At 38.0% G+C, this 12,805-nt stretch overlaps 1 protein-coding gene across 2 annotated transcripts in view; it reads left to right on the top strand.

Moving 5' to 3' along the window:
* pcbp3 (poly(rC) binding protein 3) overlaps positions 1 to 12,805 on the top strand; it is a 77,495-nt gene that overhangs the window by 28,061 nt on the left and 36,629 nt on the right. For both annotated transcript variants that reach the window (XM_005736875.1, XM_013911769.1), the window contains exons 2-5: positions 225 to 286; positions 443 to 509; positions 1,800 to 1,905; positions 2,274 to 2,395. The gene's annotated coding sequence lies outside the window, so the exon portion shown is untranslated. The remainder of the gene's footprint in view (positions 1 to 224; positions 287 to 442; positions 510 to 1,799; positions 1,906 to 2,273; positions 2,396 to 12,805) is intronic.

Genomic DNA, 12,805 nt, shown 5'->3' with positions numbered 1-12,805 from the left:
TGTGTGTGTGTGTGTGTGTGTGTGTGTGTGTGTGTGTGTGTGTGTGTGTGTGTGTGTGTGTGTGTGTGTGTCGTTCAGCTGGGTGTGGCTGCGCCTGAATGAGCCCATGTGCCCACTCTGCTAAGTGGGATGTGGGCAGATGGTGACACAGGGAGCTGTTATCGTACAAAACCCAAGACACACTGATACTGCAATTAATAAATGAATCCTTTTTCCCCCCCCAGGGATTCCACTCGGGTCCTCTCCTCTCTCGGAGTGCTGTCTGTGAACATCTCAACCGCACAATGTAAGAAACATTAAGCACATTTTCATTTTTAAAGTTGAAACCCTTTAAAGCTTGCAGTTCATGCAGTTTGATAACATAGAAATCATCATGGAGTGAACGATGTGCTTTTAGATATTACACATCACCCTTACAGCAGTATTTTTCTTTCTTCCACAGATCCACTTAACCCAGCTGCCACGCTTAATTTGATCTAAATAAGCTTCTGCTGACCAGGCGCAGCAAAGTAAGTGCTTGTACCAAATTTGATTTATCTAAACACACAGAGCAAATTCACATCTTTTCCACGGCCTCAATCACAATCCCCTCCCTAATGAATCACTTTTCTCCTCTTTGCACCTGACTTGCATTTTTGGAAAACCAAAGGAGTAACCTTTGCTTTGGAGGGAAAAAAACATCCACAAAGAGTTTTCGGCCTTCCTCCACAAGCTCAATTTTGAAACTTAATTTACTCGAGCATAAAATAAATGTTTGCTTATTGAACTAACTGTAAAGTAACACATAGAAATGTCTTTAATTATGTGGCCACCAATCATGCTTACATGGCTGAAAGGACCTTCCTGAGCAAGGACCCTTGGTTATGGAGGTCACATTAGCCTTAGCCACAGATTTACAGAGGCCATGGGAAGCATGTCAGTCATTTTAATTTAAAGGTTTTTCAGTTCAAATGGTTACTATGAGAATGTCTTTCACACATCCAGCCATGCAGCCATAAGTAATACATTGTCAAAGATGATTACGCCTCAGTACGAGAAAAGTGTAGGTATGCATTTGAAAGTGTCTGACAACTTTTATTTCCAGGCTGGAGAGCTTCTATTCTCTCCGAGATGTGTTGACTGGTGTTAGAAAGAGGATCGATCTCACAGAGTTAGCAGAAGTTATATTTGTGACAGTGACAGCACAATAAAAAAATATGATAGTAGCACAGCTGGGCAAATATACATTTTCAAATGAAAATCCCCACTGCTGATTACAAATTGATAGGCACTGACATAAAATCATCAGATGTACAATACAACTAATGATTTTTAAAAAGCAGGAAGAAGGAAGGGGAAACTTATCCCGTTGGATTATTGTAGACCTAATAAACAATATCTTTTTTGCAGATTACAGATGATAAACTTAGTAAGTAAGACCATCAGACAACCATTGCTTGCTGATATTTGCATCTGATATTTGCAGATGGGTGAGTGTGCAGCAGAGGAACAAGGCACCACCTTGTGGCTATATTCATCAATTGCCCCTTACAGGCCAATTATTAGCAGACTTCTATTCTTAAAGAAAGAGACTACTAACAACTATATGATCAAAATTAAGCACCACAAAAATTACCCTACAAAATCAGTGTGAACAGTAGCTGCAGGAAAACTGTTAAATAAAGGATCTATATTTATGTGTCTATATCTAATTTGCATGTTCCGACAAGTTTATAAAATCTTAAAACTAGTAAAAGCCTCATAATTCAGCCAACATGCAATAATTTAAACATGGCCACGCTCTCATATGATCTGTTTAGGTCCATCAGCCAGACGTCCAGTCACCTCATTCTGCTGAAAGGCTGATAGCCACAGGTCACATGACCTGGAAGAAAAAGCCTTGGAGACTTTTGGGATCCCTCTTTGGTCAGACACACCTTCTCATTGTTATTTCTTGCACACACTGTGAGTAACTTGACTGATGGGCTTGTCTATTCTGATTGAAAATCTGTGGTGGGAGAGGCTTAGTTTGCTTCAAAAGGAATTGATCCAGTGCAGAAGCACAGGTTTTATCAAGAAAATCTGCTCATTTATTGATAATCTATACTGCAATGCAATAACAAACGCGATTTGAAGCGAGCTACCGATTTAAAGTACGTAATTATAAAAATATGTGAAAAGAGCAGATTAGTGCTGCTATGTCTCGTGCATTAAAATGTATTCAAACTGTTTAAAGCACAGCTACAAAGAAAAGCTGATAAAGCTTTTTTTTAATTAATTTTATTGTGTTTTAGCATGGACTGGTTATCAACCTGAAGGGAAATCCAAAGGCTGATGAACTGATCCGTGTCTGTGTGAGACCACATTGCTCTGGTGTCCTATATGCACTGCGAACACACCACGCAGGGCAACTCTGGTGAGTAACACCACTCATTTGATCATTCAAGGTTAAACTGATGGGATTTACTCCATTTCATTACTGAAACATTTTAGTAAGCAGGCGTCCTTGCTTTGAAGTTTTGGAAAGGACAATAGTTGATGAAGGAAGGCTGATGATGAAGAGGACGCCGATGGTGTCAATGATTTTTAAATAGTCTCATCTTCCAATGACATGATTTTGTTTATTTGAAATCAAGAGCAATAAGCAAAAGCACTGGTCAACTAAACAATTAAAACATAACCCTAACTAACTAGAACCAGACATACTCTCCAGTTTAACTAATAATTCATAATATACACATTTTAATTGCCAGTTCACTGTTGGTTTCCTCTCTCTCTACATAATGAGAAGAAAAAAAGCTGTGTGGCGCAGGGCAGCTCTGCAGTACTTCAATCTGTTTGTGTATAGACCGTATAAACGTAAATTGGCTCTCAACCAGAACAATGCACAAATGTGTAGATCCTAACCTGCTAGGAAGGAAGGGTGTTGTTGTGCCACTGCTATCCACAGACAGAATAAAAGATGGACACAGTTTGAGAAGTGAAGCCAACATCAAACTGCCTTAAACCTGCGTTCTTTTCACTGGCCACAAGGGGCGATACCTGTGGATGCAAAAAAGATTCCTACTTCTATCAAAGTCTACTGCAAACGGGACCTCAGTCATAACCTCATCAGACACTTTCCTGATGAGGTTATAGGTTCACTCAGTCATTTCATGCCACACTGAATAAAACATGAAGCCTATTTTTGTGATATTTGGTCATTCTAACAGGAAGGACGATCATCAGTATGCTTACTGGCTAATGACTTGAGCCTGCAGTTGCACTGGGAGTTACACCCCTTGCTCATCACATTCAGTTTAAAACAGTCATATCAAGGCTTCAAAGACAAAACTTCATAAACCAGTGGGTGAAGCCAAGGTGACTTTGTGCTTCTTTTGTACTGTCTCTGCTGCTAACATTAGCCTAAACTGACCTTGTTTTTGCGTAACCTTCTGCACAGTGCAATTCAGCAACATGTTACTTGATTATTGAAGAATGTGATTAGTGCAGGTAGGGTTGCGAAGCAACAGATTTGTAAATCTGAATATATTATGAGCGCATAGTGAAAACTTTTAGTCAAAACTTCATATCAAGCTCATATTTCCATGTTAAATAATGAGCAACAGTCTGATGAATTATGACAATGGTAAACCGTTTTACACTACTGAACCCTCATATCTGGGTGACCCACTCAGACACATTTGCTCTGATCTCAATTGTCTGGAATAACTTATGAAAAGCAAACAAGACGCCACAGAAGTACCGGGATTGTGTCCTGAGGAAGAAATTATCAGAACAGAATATAGCTCCAATCTTGTAGTAGCAAACCACACCTATTGCCTCTTTTAAGCTTTATATATACAGCTGCTTGACTGAAACCAATCCAACAGTCTCTACAATGACAGCATGTGAAAAAAAAAAGACCTTTTTCCAAATCATTCTCCTCAACCAAGGAATCAGTTCCCAGATGCAAGAGTTTCTGTAATTCACCAGAGATGTAATTATTTCCTCTTGGGAGGGCATTCTTTGAGAGGGCAACAAGATGGCTAAAAAATTAAGCGAATAGCTCATGTGTAGCAAGCAGTCAATGTAACATCTATTTACTTATGTCTACTACAAGTAAACGTTCTTTGTCTAGATTTTATTTAGTGTTTAGTGTGAGGTAGAATTCCTGAAGGGGAAACTTAGCCTCTAATGCTTTAACACTTTCTGCCAACATAGAAGTGGTCAGTGGCTGCCAAAGAAAGGAATGACCGACATTTTTGAAAACGGCACAACAACGACAAGTCGACACTAATACAAAGCCACAAGAACAGCCATAAGGAAAAACATAGTGCTTAAAGTTTACAGGGAAAGTTCAGAGTTTAGATGTTGTTATCTAACTGATTTAATTAAGATTTGTAGTTAATGGCCTAAAGGCAGATTATCTCAGCTTTCACATTTTACCTAAATGAGATGGTCTACACTCACAGAAAGCAAAATTAGAAGTACATTTGTTTTATTTTGGCCAACTTGTGAAACTGAAACTTGCTAACAGGTTTTTTTTTTTTTCCACTTAAACAGCTTCCCTTATTCGAATGACCCAACATTAAGACAAAATACACTCCAGCAGCATCAATATGGTAATCCATTTGGAATTTGCAATATTAGCTATAATGTCCTAATAGACAAACAGTGTAGAAATGGTTTAAATTACAGAAATCATTAGCCCTAAATCAAACTCTACAATAGATTCTTGATTGTCTAGTTTATGAGGTGAATTTGCCGCTAACTGGTGACAAAAATGTAGTTGTAGTAGAGTGGCAACAATGCATTGGTCAACAATGGATTATCACACATAGAATAATTATAGAAGTGCTTGTGTGAATTGGTGAATGGGACATGTTGTCTTAAGCGCTTTTCTACTCTCCTGGAGTACTCAAAGCACTATATAAGAATCAGTCCATTTACATGTAGCTGAGTAGGCATCACAGCTGCGTAGACTGTATAGAGTCATGTAGTCTTCATGGTTCAGTGAATCCATGAACTGTCAAGGATACACCTGCTAGGTCTTGGCTTAAGGCACCGGAGTATTGCAGCAGTATTTGGTGAAGTCAGTAACCAAACAGTCTAATTAGTTTTGAGACATTCAGTCTTGAAATGTGGACTTTCAAAGAGGCAGACACATAAAAGCCACTTATCCACGTGACTCCAATGTAGAGTTAATTAAATCTGCCCCAACAACAATAACTACAAATTCATTTACTTTGATGGTACAGATGCAGAATACCCCTTATTCCCAATTAGCTGATATTGGTCTTCCTGCATTTGACTTCATCTTACAAACTACCCTGATGTGCTTCCGGCGATTGTTTATTTCCTAAAGCTATTCAATGCATTTCTACACGTAATCCTATATAACTGAAGTAAATTTACAGTTCAAACACCCATGTGGTAGAGTTATTGAATGTTATGTTATCGAAACATTTCCCTCATTGTTCCTTCTCAGCTGCTTTTCCAATACATACAGTCAATATAAAAATACAAAGCTATTGTGTGGCGAATGTAAACAATACTGAGGCACCAACTAAATGCGGCAGACCATAATGGCCACATATTATAGTTGCTGTGACTGATAATGGCCACCTTCAGCTGTTTTGAAAGCAACAAGGAGGAAAAGGAATAAATGTGTGCAATTCCTTTCAGGTTTTTCCTTCACTGATATATTTTATATTTGTCTGACCGTCTGCCTGTCTGTATTCAAGTCCTTTGAGCTTTTTATACATGTCACTGCATACACATGTATGTGTGTTTCGACACTTTAATACTGGCAGCAAAGCTTCAAGAAAAAATATCTAAGCCGGCTCCCTCTACAGAGAACTGCTCTGTACTGATAGGACTAAGTCAGGAGATACCGGCATTCTTTTCATAACTCTGTAGGGAAAGAAAACTGCTATTTCTAACCATAGCATAATTCATAAATACACAAAAACACGCTAGGGTATTCATACATATACATATAGTTCAGACAATTTCTCTTTCACAAACTAAACTGAACAGGCTAAACTATTCATACAGTAATTAATGTAAAAATCATAACTAAAAAATCCTGTGTGGAAAAATTGAAAAACATAAAGCACATTAGATGCTGTTTAGCTTTTGTGAATGCAACTACTTTGCCTAATGCAGACAGTACCTTGTGTTATTTTGTGGCCCTAATGATCAAGCATTAACAAACTAACTAAAACTGACTTTATGTGCATGTTACGTTCTGTTCTTTCAATAATTGCTGCAGTGTTGACTTTGTCAATAATGAGGATAATTAGAGGCTTGTCTCAAAAAAAGAGCACTATACTGAGTACAGTAGGATCTCTGTTGGAACTGATGGTATGCTGAGTAATTCTGACAAAAGGCTATCTCATGACTAACAGCGATAGAAAGAGTTCATTCCAATAAGTGCAGCACATCAAACTGAAACACTAAGGCTTGCAGCGAGTTATACACACCATTTCTAAAAATGCTGGGATGTTCTTTAAAATGTAAACAAAAACTGAATTAATTACTCAGTTACACTACATTTAACTGAAAAGAGTATATCAGAGATTTTAATTACCTTTAGTATATATATATTTTTTAATTTACTATAATATTTTACTTTATGAAGCATCCTTATTCCATTACATTCAACTTTTTACTTTTTATTGTATGCTATTTAGCTTTGTACTTAATGACCTCTTCTGTGTTATTTAATCTGACTTAATTTTTTGTATTCTAAAACAATTCTCATTTTTAAACTGCTTGTGAAGGAGAGGAAGCCTCTTCCTGCTAAAAAGAACATGGCACCATCGCTGCATGGTTGCGTCTGAACAAACTGCAAGATGTCTGGAACAATGTGCTTTGGACAAACGAGAGCAAGGTGGAGTTGTCTGGTGTACCACAGAATGGCTAAAACAAAAATGACCCAGTCAGTCGTCAGCCTGATAAAGATGCTGTAGCTGGACCTTAACTGAGCCATGCATTAACGAACAAATAAGCAAAGCAAGAGCAGGTCAAAGTTGATTCTACAAACTACTAAATGATGGGGTTTTCAAAGTTGTCTTTAGTCTATTTAAATTAAACTGTGGTTTCTTTTCTCCCCTCGGTGCAGCCAAAATGCTTTGTTTATGGCGTGAGCGTGATTCAAACCAACTACCAGATGTATGTTATCAGTTTGAGCTAAAAAAAAAAAAAAGAAACAACCCCAAAACATTATGTAGCCACGTATGCTTTATATTCTCAATGCAGGAATGTACTGTAGATCTGCACAAGTGAGTACAGGCCAGGAACTAGCTGTGAAATGAATGTAAATTCTCTGTTCACAAATAATCCAGAACGCAGCACCTTCTTCTGTACTTACTTTTGTTGCTCCCGCCCCACACACATCTGCCCAATGAGCAGACTGAACATTCTCACACAGTTTGTAATGATGCATTCTGGTTTTCTTGGAGTTCACTTGGATTTGTTTTTCTATGTGAAGGCAAACCTACAAGTTTGTAAACTCATCAACTGATTTTGACCAGAGTAAAGGAACTATAGGTGTGAAAACATTTTTTCACAGGACTACTAAGGTTTTGCATGTCTTCAGTTCAAAAGAGGAGAAACATGCTGATAAACCCTACCCACTTTTAAGGCTTTTAATTCAGTCAAATTCCCACTGAAGAGATCAACACAGGGTGATAGTTTCAGTCAGAAATAAGCCTAGTTCACAGATTAAAAGGGTATTTATTTAAATTTCGAAAAAGTAGTTCTCTAGGGATCTGTTAACAGAACAAATATTACTGATGTGGTTGTGATACTTTATAATTTAGCATCCTTTTTAATGAATATCTCTTCATTTTAAATTTAATATGTTCATAAACTGATTTGTTTACTTGTGCTTACAGACTGCTTTTGACTCCAATTAGACTAAAGTTCAGCCCACATAATAAGCTTGTGCGTCAGTAAATGACGCACACAGCTCAGACTGGGTGTGTCAAACACAAAAGTATTTAAAGGTGCAAGATATGACAATTTGGGAGCAGGAAAAAAAAATGCAGCTTTTTCATGACAGCTGACGTGCATCAAAACGCTGCCAGTGTGGGCCTATGTGGAAAACAATGGATATGGGTGTTGTGATGAACATCAGTCATACTGTGTATTTGTGTGCTGCTCTTAATTCTTTGCCAATTTAAATAACAAGCAGAAGCATCGGGATAGGGGCTGAGATTTTAGAGTGCTGTCTGACCAGCATAGCTATTTCTTATCAAGCATTTATAATCACTTGTGTCTCTAAAGCCAGAAACATCTCATTTGGACTTCATATCAGAGAGTATATCTGCAGACTCTACGTCATGGCCTGTTTTAATTAAACAAAAAGCTCACGGGCAGGCGGTTTCCATTCACCTTTTTCCTGACTATTTACAGCTTCACAGCTGCATGCCATGGCCACATCTGAGTGAACATCAAAATGTGTTTTAATGAAAGGATGCCATCCTCATGATGACCCCACCCATTATCACTCAGTTCCCCAGATCAAATTCTGATGCCAGGGTTACATATGCCTGAGCAACTTAATGAAATAAAAACAAATATTTAAATATGCATCAATCACTGCCACCCTGTACTGCATCCAGAGAAAACTATATTTCTCATTTTCTTCGTCATTGTGGTCAGTTCCTTTGATATAAGGCAGCAGAGAGTAGTCAGACTGGGAAACCAAATGTGACATGTTTCTCAAAGTTAGTCATTTTCAAACATTTACTCACTGCCTGCAAGCAGCAGCTGCCAACATATCTTTAAAATGCATATTGAAAAGAGGCAGGGGAAGCTCTGTACACACACCAAAAGCAACATTTTTTTGTATCACAAGAAGGCCTCTGCTTCTGATGGCCTGACAGTATAAAAGTGAAAGCTATTTAGACAGCAGCTTTCAGTCATGCAGTGCTTATTAAAAAACACTGCATGACTTTTAATAAGTGCAACAGCAAAAATGCAAACCCACTAAAAAACTAAACATGTGCCGTTATGAACCAGTGAAAGTGATCAATACCGTTCCTGAGAGAAGCAATAAACGCTAGTTAAAGCTCATTAGTGTATTCCCATGAGCAATAAACAAACATGCCATCAGTTAAGGAATGTGTCATTAGTACACTGAAGAAAACACACACACACACAAAAAGGAGATGCCATCTGTAACCTTTGAATTGCTGAAGGATGAAGGACACAGAATTTCCTTCTGAATGGAGAGCTTAGGAAGTTCAGCCATAGCTTTAGGGAACTTGTCATTTGTTCTCATTGATTGATTTGAGCGGAAGTGAAGCCAAACGAATCGAGTCACCGCTTGTTTATTTCATACTAAAGTAACCCAAGCTGCAAAGCTCACACTGCAGCTTGCAGTATGACATTTGAGGGATAAATATTATTTAAGTGATATATCCGAGAACGCCGTGGCACAAGAACGTCTATGTCAGCTTACTTCCACTGATCATAGCAACAAACTTAGACATATTACATTAAGATCTGTGGATCAAACCATGTGACTATTGAAAGAGCTGCTGAATGTGCTGCTGCACATTAGATTTTTTTTAAGTTTTCGCATTAAAAACTTAAAGAGTCTAGAAATGGAGCACTGAGGCCAGGCAAGGTGACTCCAGTGCCGAATAGAAATCCACCCATACCTAAGGAACATCAGGAGACATGATTATGGTTATATGTTAAACTGGCCAGACAGTTGCAGAATACCACAAAAGAAGCCACTCCTCTCCCAAAATAAAAAGAACAACACATAAATTATAACACTGATAATAATTATGTGAAACAATTTTTAATCACTGCTTTTGAGGTTTGGTTTTTTGGCTGATCAAACTTTTTTGTTTTGGAGAAACACTAATGTATGTAAAAAGGCAAGACAGATGGGACGAGACCAGCACTGATGTGGTGACCACAGACGGTGGGATTTGCCAGTTTGTAGCAATGACAGGCTAAATTATTATTAGCAACGAGACTCTGAGATAAGAGGCTGAAACAGCTACGAGTGGGAGAAAAGGATTACGCTCAATGATGGAGCCTGGAATCTCCACTGGCGATAAACTGTTAGCTAGAAAGTGAGGGGTGATGAGTGACCTAAACTTAAGAATATAAATCTGATGAAGCTGTTCTGGGAGAAAGAACAGTCAGTTCAAAATGTATCCTGGATGTTGTTTAGGTATGATCTGCAGCTACTGAAATAGTCAAAGTCGCTGTTAATAAATCCAAGAGGTTCTCTCCCACCAGCACCTGCAACATGTGCTTGCTCGCTTATGTCTTGATAAATTTAGATTATGCTTGTTTGTGCTTGTGATTTAGATTAAGATAAGATCAGACTGTGGTACTTTAATGAACAAAAAATAAATAAAATTCGCAAAAAAAACAAGGTAATTACGAAAAGTTTCATCTTATTCTTGTTTATTCTTGTTTAAAAGTGCCACCAAGCAGGTTTTCATCCCCAACTGTTATACAGTATTCGATATATCCTGATGTAATATTTAATGGATATCTGGTTTGTGTAGGCAGGATGTGAGTGTTCAAACAATGCTGTGGGCATTTTTACTGAAAAACTCTGTGGGAAGTCATTTTAGTTTGATCTCGGGAACTGGTGTTATCCATCATCGTGTTTTAATTTGTAAACTAAACCGCTTGATTTCTGCAATTCATCTCACGGTCATGAAGAAAAATGTTTTACTGGAAATGAAATTACAGACCATGCCAAGTCATTTGTTATCTACTGAAAATATATCCCACCTGTTGAGTTTACTTAATTGTAAACCCATTTTAAATTTAATAAATGAAATTGTTTAATTTTAATAGAGTTTAATTATTTTTTCTGGATACTGTGGTGGATAAACATTTGGAGAAAGTATTTTTTGCTTGGACTTGTTCTTTGCTTAACCTGCAGTTAAGCAAGAATAATCTAATGTGCAAGAGGAAATGATATACTCAAGATTAAGATGACCTCACTGTGGCTTCTCTTCTGTTACTCTACCTTTCTGACAGGCTTTCACAAGAGTTCCTAGTGAAGATGGATGTTTTGTGTGAACATGTGAAAAACAATATATATCTCACAGTGACTATTACCTCATTTGACCTTTTCATTCTCTTCAGAAAAGGTCAAGGTTCAGTTTGACACTGTCACCATATTAGGAAAGATAATAGCTTGAACCTGGGAGGTCCTTGGGGTGGGGGTGGGGACCATGCAACTTACACCATGTTAGAAGCAGGTTGCTATGAGGGATGGTGTATTGGTTCAAAATATGTTAATATAACTTCTTTTTTTTTTTACCTAAAGCATCATTAGGCTATAGGACAAAAGTGTCCTATAGCCCCTCCCCCAGAGCAAAACTGCAAAATAATGACTTGCACCTCATGCTCTGCTTTAGACACACATCTGAATGCTGCAGGTATCAGGTTTTGAAAGCAGTTACAGTAAAAAAAAATAATAATAATACTGGCACCCACCAGTGCTACAAGTACCTCTCAGACTCCTAGCAGATTAATTTGGAAGTACCCGGTTAAGTCCTTCTAGAGTTACCACGTTCACAAGATTTTCAGAAAACGTGACCACTGACTTTCTGGTCCCTGGGATTCAAACTAAAGATATTTTAGTAGATGCAGTGATACGAATTTTCTAAATCCTATGTTACCTCATTCTCGAGTTACAAACTTTGGTGTCTATGCCGCCCACCCTTCAGGGTGACAACAATACCCCATCTGGCTTTTATGGCTGAGGGTTAAAAACATTTCCTTTCTCTCCACATGGGATCACTGTCTTTGCTGTGTTGCCGACTCTTCACAGTCTGTTCTGTGTGTGTGCAGAGCTGCAAGCTTCACCATAAACTACCCATAATGCCCTTTTCATTCCTGCTGTGCTAACTTTTTTAATGAGCAATATACAGACTACCTAATGCAAGATGTGAATCAACTGCCCCCAGCGGTAACATTATAGTGGAATAGTAGTGACACAGTGATATAACAAATATTCAATAGTCAAATGTAAGCACAAAAGTAGCCTAGGGTAGAAAAGTGGGTTTGTAAAATAAGGCTACGTCTACACTAATCCGGATAAATTTAAAGATGGCGTTTTCTTCTAAAAACGCTCCGCGTCCACATTATCGTTTTCATCCACACGGAAAACGCCACGTTCCTGTACTACGAATGTGTGAAACGTAAGACGATTCGACCTGTGTCATTTCCGTCTGCCGTTTATTTACTTTCCGGCTCTTGAAACGTTGCGGCAAAATGTTGAGGGAAAGTGTCGAGTTTTATCTGGAGCATGTACAAACTGATATTAATCTTTAATAATGCTGTCCAAATTGAGAGCAAACAAAAGAACTGCTGTACAATTCTGTCCTCCATCTTAGTTGAATTGGTCACATGACTGCATCACATGACTAAAATGCATCACAGTTTTTGAAAGCCTCCATTTTTTTGAAAGTCCACACTGCGACGCAAAAACGGCATTTTCAAATTTATCCACTTTGGAGAGCGTTTTCAAAAAACTCAGTTTTCCTTGACCAAAAATGCCGTCTCAGTGTGGACGAAGGCCAAAACGGAGAGAAAAAGATGCGTTTTCAAACAAAAATGCATTTACTCTAGCAGTAACTAAAGTAACATAACTTTGTAACTCCCCAGGAGTTTGCACAACATAATACAATTGAAACTGAAAAATATTTTCTACCAGAAATGTTTTGGGTTTGGCCTGTTAACCATGTGCTCAAGGCTTTCTTTTAATACTGCTTATTATAAAACTTTTGCTCTTCCTGTCATATGAAGTGCAACTAACAAGTGTTCCAGTGAGGTCATTTGTTTACAC

Source organism: Pundamilia nyererei, unplaced genomic scaffold, assembly GCF_000239375.1.
Source record: "Pundamilia nyererei isolate P.nyererei 1_Seehausen unplaced genomic scaffold, PunNye1.0 scaffold00071, whole genome shotgun sequence".
Taxonomy (NCBI): Eukaryota; Metazoa; Chordata; class Actinopteri; order Cichliformes; family Cichlidae; genus Pundamilia; species Pundamilia nyererei.
This window is presented reverse-complemented; position numbering and strand designations above follow the sequence as displayed.